General features: G+C 38.7%; 1 long non-coding RNA gene across 1 annotated transcript in view; it reads left to right on the plus strand.

The window, feature by feature from the left end:
• LOC110270153 overlaps window positions 5,634-7,938 on the plus strand; it is a 24,099-nt gene continuing 21,794 nt past the window's right edge. The window contains exon 1 of the long non-coding RNA XR_002359343.1: window positions 5,634-5,648. This is a non-coding gene — a long non-coding RNA (uncharacterized LOC110270153). The remainder of the gene's footprint in view (window positions 5,649-7,938) is intronic.

The following is a 7,938-nucleotide window of genomic DNA, read 5'->3' on the forward strand; positions in this document are numbered from 1 at the left end:
TATGGTGAAAAAAACCTAATAAAAAGGGTTACTAGATAAAAGAAGACACAATTAATCTTGATTAAATAATATTAAGTGGAGCATATATCTAATAGGAGAGTTGGAGAAAAAATTAAACTGGCCAAACATCTATATAAATACACATATTGTTAGGATGAAGGAGCACACAGCAAAACAATCATCTTCTATAGTTTTTAGTGAGAGAAACAACTGTTTTAACATTAACCAAAGTGCCTCTTCCAAATCTTACTGATGACCTCTTATGGAAGATCTTTATACAATCAGAATCGTAAACTATTAGGAGGTGTAAGATATTAAACAAAACATGGAGGTTCAAGTTCTTTACGGCACTGATCGTGAAACAAAATTTCAAGAAAAATAAGGATAGAAATTAGTCTTATCATTGGAATTGGCTACCCTTCATCAGATTCCAACTCAATGGTTTATGATAACTGATGTAGAATATGGACATCAGCTTCAACTGAACATTCTAGCTAACATAAACCAATTTGGGTACTATTCCATTATTGGGTCTGACAATAGGAACCTATGCATAAGGTATTGCCAGGGTGGTCTTAACTTCAGTCTGATGATACTGAATCCCCTCACCCAAAATGTGAACTATGTATCTGATGAGGCCAAGAGGCACTAGTGTCATGCTATTAATATATATGCTTTCAAATACTTGGTGGATTCCATTGAATATCGCATTGTCCATGTTTACCAAAAATATTTTTCTAAGAGACACATTTCATGGATGTTGTACAATTCTTTTGAAGCGGACTAGAAACATTCAGAAACATTTATCAGTGATGTTCTGAAGGTTGGACTAAGTCTATTGTAGATAAAGGAGTTGTCTATTGGATTGGGTGGGAAGGAGTTGGCTATGCGGAGCCTACCACCATATTATTCTTCTCTCTGCAACAAAGGATCTTTAATGAGGCAAAGATCCCGGAGCAAGTGAAGTCAACCTATCATTGTTTGACACATTTTAAAAATAGCATACGACTTGTCTCTTATGGAAGCATTGACTTTACCAGGACCGTCTCTGTCTAGTAGTTTTGCTGCGTTGGAGATGGTGTGTTGTTTTGGGACAAAATGCTGAAGATTTTAGGTATTGGAATTCCATTTAACCCAACTTTATATATGGAGAATGATATTCTTTCAGTGTTGGAGTCCAAAAATAGTTATGGGAGAGCAAATGATGTTGAAATGACCGACATCTTGGTTTCAAAGCTCAGATAAACGACATCGAGGAGGAAAAATTTTTTGGTTCGTACTTAGCATGAAGATTTATTTGTCAAGATGATTACTCTACACTATGAAGGGCTCTACATGGTTTAATCATAGTTCTAAGTATGGTAGGGTCAGGGGAAATGTTGGATGTGCTTTTGTAGGGTATCAACTATGTTGTTCTCTACTCTTTTGGTATTGTCATTTTGGAAAAGTGTTGTTCAGGCCCATTTGGTCTTATTAGAACCAAATGTTAGTTGTTCTGTGTTCCAGAAGGATAATAATCTAACTAATGTGTTCTATGATGTTCAAGTTTCATAGTTGTCCTTACTAGTGTCTTTGATTAAGGGTTTATTTCAAATCTGTTTGTTTTTATTAAATTTTAATGATAACAGTTGACATTATTATATTGGTTAAATTGAATGTTTTGTAATGAGGATATTTCTAAAAGAAAAGAATACAACAACTAACAAAAATGTTGTAACACCCTACCACACAGAGCTTTACACCTAGGATGTAAAACAGAGGCGGCGAGGCGCTACGACTGCTAAAATAAAATACATACATATAATAGTAGAAAGAATATAATAAACTAGGAGCCTTGAAAAATGGGTAAAACAAAATTCGTAAAATAAAAAGCGCAATGCTCCGGAACGGAATAACTTGCGTGCGAAGAAACTTGAAGATTACAGATATGAATAAGCAAAAGAATAAAAAAAAAGGCCAAGAATACAGTGAAACTAGCTCCTGACTCAGCCTGCGAAGCCAAGGCTGGTCGAAGAATATATATATATATATATACCCAAAATACAGAAACAAGTCCCTAGCTCTCCTATAACCTTTATGAGGAACAAAATAATCAAATTTCTTGGAGAGCAAGCTAAGTACATAGGTACATATATATATATATATATACAATCATAAAACCCAAAATAACCCAGAGACTACTCCGCTTTAAGATCCAGACGCCTAGTGAGGAGCCTCTCGACCTGCATCTGAAACAATAACACAGCATGGGATGAGAACTAGAGATTCTCAACATGGTAAAGGTGCCACGCATATAATAAATAAGGTCCTGGGAATGCCAGAGGCAATCCTAGAACTCTGTCGTACAATTGTAAAACTTAGTTACTAAACAGAAGCCATAAATAGGGATAGGTAATCTAGACCTTCCTAAACTCACCCAATTTTAAACCTAACATGATATCAAACCATTTCACCCTTTCCTCCATACCTCTGTCATCCATAATTCAGCAGAAACAAGCAACCAAACAAGTTCACGCACAAGTAATAAGCAGATAGTGCAAGTAGCAAGTATAACAGGTAGCAGGAGGTATATATTCAATTAGGCAATGATGAGCGGATATTTTATACGCTTTTTGGGGTTAATTTCATATAGTTTTGAGTATGTTTTAGTTAGTTTTTAGTCTATTTTCATTAGTTTTAGGAAAAAATTCATATTTCTGGACTTTACTATGAGTTGTATGTTTTTCTGTAATTTCAGGTACTTTTCTGACTGAAATTGAAGGAGCTGAGCAAAAATCTGATTTAGGCTGAAAAAGGACTGCTGATGCTGTTGGATTCTGACCTCCCTGCACTCAAAGTGGAATTTCTGGAGCTAAAGAACTCAAAATGGCATGCTTCCAATTGCGTTGGAAAGTAGACATCCAGGGCTTTCCAGCAATATATAATAGTCCATACTTTGCATAAGGATAGATGATGTAAACTGGCATTCAACGCCAGTTCTCTGCCCAATTCTGGCGTCCAGCGCCAGAAAAGGATCAAAAGCTGGAGTTGAACGCCCAAACTGGCATAAAACAACGGTGATCCACCAACACACAGCTTGCCATAGGAGGACGTGCGTGCGTGAATCAGAAGACAGAAGAAAGCAGAGATTCAGAAGACAGAGCATCTCCAAAACTCCAACATATTCTCCATTACTGCATAACAAGTAACTTTTAATTCATGCTCTCTTGGTTATTTGCAATTCAACTGATAAACATAATTGACTTCCTGACTAAGATTTACAAGATAACCATAGATTGCTTCAAACCAACAATCTCCGTGGGATTCGACCCTTACTCACGTGAGGTATTACTTGGACGACCCAGTGCACTTGCTGGTCAGTGGTACGAGTTGTGAAAAGTGTGATTCATAATTCGTGCACCAAGTTTTTGGCGCCGTTGCCGGGGATTGTTCGTGTTTGAACAACTGACGGTTTATTTTGTTGCTTAGATTAGGAAAAATTTCTTTTTAGTTTAGAGTCTCTTATTATTGTCGTGTTAAAATTTTAGAATCCTTATTTTCTTTTTAAAATAGTTTTCAAAAATAATTTCTCTATTAAATCCTGTGCCAAACTTTAAGTTTGGTGTTTTCTTGTTGATTTTCCTTAAAATTTTCGAAAATTTATTCTGTTTTTCTAAAAATTTTAAGTTTGGTGTTCTTCCTTTGTGTTTTCGTGTCTTGATCTTAAAATTTTTAAGTTTGGTGTTCCTTGGTATTTTCCATCCAAAATTTTCGAAAACAAGGAGCATTAGATCTAAAAATTTTAAATCTTGTGCTATCTTATTGTTTTCTCTCTCTTCTTAAAATTCAAAAATATCTTTTCTCTCTATTTTAAAAGCAAATTTTCGAAATTTATTTCTAAAACTCAGATTTTTATTTCAAAATTTAAAACCTTTTTCAAAAATCATCATATCCTTTTCAAAATCTTCTAACCACTTTCTCTCTCCTCAAATTTTTTTTTCGAAAATCTTTCACTCATTTTTATTTATTTTGTTTTGATTTATTTTGTTTTCGAAATAAATAAATAAATAAATAAATAAAAATATTTTTCCTATTTTACATCATCTCCCTCTCTCCATCATGGATCTAAGCGGAAATGAACAGTCCAAGAGGACTCTGGGGTCATATTCTAACCCCTCTACTGCTTCATATGGGAGTAGTATCTGCATACCCTCCATTGGAGTCAGTAGCTTTGAGTTGAATCCTCAGCTCATTATCATGGTGCAGCAAAGTTGCCAGTATTCCGGTCTTCCACAGGAAGAACCTACAGAGTTTCTGGCACAGTTTTTACAAATTGCTGACACAGTACATGATAAAGAAATAGATCAGGATGTCTACAGACTATTACTGTTTCCATTTGCTATAAAAGATCAAGCTAAGAGGTGGTTGAATAACCAACCTAAGGCCAGCATAAGGACATGGAAACAGCTGACAGAAAAATTCCTGAATCAATATTTCCCTCCAAAAAGGATGACACAGCTATGGCTGGATATCCAAGGCTTTAAATAAGGAGATAATGAATCTCTTTATGATGCCTGGGAGAGATACAGAGAGATGCTACGAAAATGCCTCTCTGAAATGTTTTTAGAGTGGGTTCAGTTAGACATCTTCTACTATGGGCTTGCAGAAGGAACTCAGATGTCTCTAGATTAATCAGCTGGTGGATCTATCCACATGAGAAAGACAATTGAAGAGGCTCAAGAGCTCATTGATACAGTTGCCAGGAATCAGCATCTGTACCTAAGCAGCAACCCTTCCATGAATAAAGAGGTTAAAACAGTAACTGCTGAACTCAGTCCTGTAAAACAAGCTGCTGAATTTAATCAGCAATTGGACTTTCTAACAAAGCAGCTAGCCGAATTCAAAGATAGACTACAAGAGACAAGGATGGCTAATATACATATGGAAGAACAGTTTAAGCAAACAAAGCAGCAGCTGTCAAGACAAATAACAGAAGAATGCCAAGCAGTTCAATTAAGAAGTGGGAAAATATTAAATACCCCACCTCAAGCCAGCAAAAAGCTAAGGAATGAGCAAACCACCCAAAATTCACCTGAGGACAGTAAGAGCCCAGGAAAAAATAATTCTGGCACTAAAACGCCAGAAAATTGGTGGAAGGCTGGCGCTGAACGCCCCGACCACGCCCAAAACTGGCGTTCAACGACAGAAACAAGGCAAAACTGGCGTTCAACGCCAGAAATGGGCAAGGATCTGGCGTTGAACGCCCAACTTGGGCAAGATCTGGCGCTGAACGCCCAAAATGGGCACAATTCTGGCGTTCAGACGCCAGGAACAGACAAGGAGTTGGCGTCTAACGTCACTCCAGTTTCTAACTCTGGCACTCAATTGCCAGTGAGGGATCAGACACATACAAATGCTGATAACAACCCCTCTAAAAAGGCTTCTTCAAACACTTCTGTAGGCGATAAACCTGCAGCAACTAAGGTTGAAGAATATAAAGCCAAGATACCTTATCCTCAAAAACTCCGGAAAGAGGAGCAGGATAAGCAATTTGCTCACTTTGCAGACTATCTCAGGACTCTTGAAATAAAGATTCCATTTGCAGAAGCACTTGAGCAAATACCTTCTTATGCCAAGTTCATGAAAGAGATCTTGAGTCATAAAAAGGAGTGGAGAGAAACAGAAAGAGTTCTCCTAACTGAAGAATGTAGATCTCGAATCAGAGTTGGAAAACATCTTTAAAGATGTTCAGCCTGATTCGGAGGATTCATAGGACATGAAGGAGCCTCTGAAATTTCTTCTGAAAGAGGAAAAACCTCCTAAACCCGAGCTCAAGCCATTACCACCATCCTTGAAATATGCATTTCTGGGAGAAGGTGATACTTTTCCAGTGATCATAAGCTCTGCTTTAAATTCACAGGAAGAGGAAGCACTTATTCAAGTGCTAAGGACACACAAGACAGCTCTTGGGTGGTCCATAGGTGACCTTAAGGGCATAAGCCCAGCTAGATGCATGCACAAAATCCTATTGGAGGATAATGCCAAACCAGTGGTTCAACCACAGAGGCGGCTAAATCTAGCCATGAAGGAAGTGGTGCAGAAAGAGGTCACCAAATTACTAGAGGCTAGGATCATTTATCCTATTTTTGATAGCCCCTGGGTGAGCCCTGTCCAAGTCGTCCCAAAAAAGGGCGGCATGACAGTGATTCATAATGAAAAGAATGAACTGGTTCCTACAAGAACAGTTACAGGATGGCGCATGTGTATTGACTACAGAATACTCAATACAGCCACCAGAAAGGATCATTTTCCTTTACCATTCATAGACCAGATGCTAGAAAGACTGGCAGGTCATGAGTATTACTACTTTTTGGACGGCTACTCAGGCTATAACCAGATTGCAGTAGATCCCCAGGATCAAGAGAAAACAGCATTCACATGTCCATCTGGAGTGTTTGCTTATAGAAGGATGCCATTTGGGCTGTGTAATGCGCCTACAACCTTCCAGAGATGCATGCTCTCTATTTTCTCTGATATGGTGGAAAAATTTCTGGAAGTCTTCATGGATGACTTCTCAGTATATGGAGACTCATTCAGCTCCTGTCTTGATCACCTGAAACTTGTTCTGAAAAGATGCCAAGAGACCAACCTAGTTTTAAACTGGGAAAAATGTCACTTCATGGTGACTGAAGGGATTGTCCTTGGGCATAAAATCTCAAACAAGGAAATAGAGGTGGATCAAGCAAAAATAGAGGTAATTGAAAAATTACCACCACCTGCCAATGTTAAGGCAATCAGAAGCTTTCTGGGGCATGCAGGATTCTATAGAAAGTTTATAAAGGATTTTTCAAAAATTGCAAAACCTCTAAGCAATCTGCTAGCTGCTGACACGCCATTTGTGTTTGACACAGAGTGCCTGCAGGCGTTTGAAATGCTGAAAGCTAAGCTGGTCACAGCACCAGTCATTTCTGCACCAGACTGGACGTTGCCATTTGAGCTAATGTGAGACGGAATAATCCGTAGGTGTGTGCCTAGAGAAGAAGCACAGAGGATCCTATGGCATTGCCATGGATCACAATATGGAGGCCATTTCGGAGGTGAGCGAACAGCCACCAAGTTCGTCCAATGTGGCTTCTATTGGCCCACACTCTATAAAGATTCCCGAGAGTTTGTACGTAACTGTGACAGTTGTCAAAGAGCTGGCAATCTGCCTCATGGTTACGCCATGCCTCAATAAGGAATCTTGGAGATTGAGTTGTTTGACGTATGGGGAATTGACTTCATGGGACCTTTCCCACCATCATACTCAAACACTTATATTCTGGTGGCAGTTGACTATGTATCAAAATGGGTTGAGGCTATTGCCACACCCACCAATGATACTAAAACAGTGCTGAAGTTCCTCCAAAAACATATCTTTAGCAGGTTTGGTGTCCCTAGAATACTAATCAGTGATGGGGGCACTCACTTCTGCAATAAACAGCTTTACTCTGCCGTGGTTCGGTATGGAATTCGCCACAAGGTGGCCACTCCATATCATCCACAAACCAATGGGCAAGCTGAAGTCTCTAATAGAGAATTAAAGAGAATCCTGGAACGGACAGTAAATACCCGTAGAAAGAATTGGGCACGGAGCTTGGATGATGCTCTGTGGGCTTACAGAACAGCATTCAAGACCCCTATAGGGACCTTTCCATACCAACTGGTGTATGGTAAGGCATGTCACCTGCCTGTGGAACTGGAACATAAGGCCTACTGGGCAACCAGATTCCTAAACTTTGATGCCAAATTAGCAGGAGAAAAAAGATTGCTCCAGCTAAATGAGCTAGAGGAGTTCAGATTCACAGCTTTCGAAAATGCCAAGCTATATAAAGAAACATAAAAAAAGTGGCATGACAAAAAGCTGTCATCTAGAATCTTTGAACCAGGACAGAAGGTTCTGTTGTTTAACTCTAGACT

Source organism: Arachis ipaensis, chromosome B01 (genome assembly GCF_000816755.2).
Source record: "Arachis ipaensis cultivar K30076 chromosome B01, Araip1.1, whole genome shotgun sequence".
Taxonomy (NCBI): domain Eukaryota; kingdom Viridiplantae; phylum Streptophyta; class Magnoliopsida; order Fabales; family Fabaceae; genus Arachis; species Arachis ipaensis.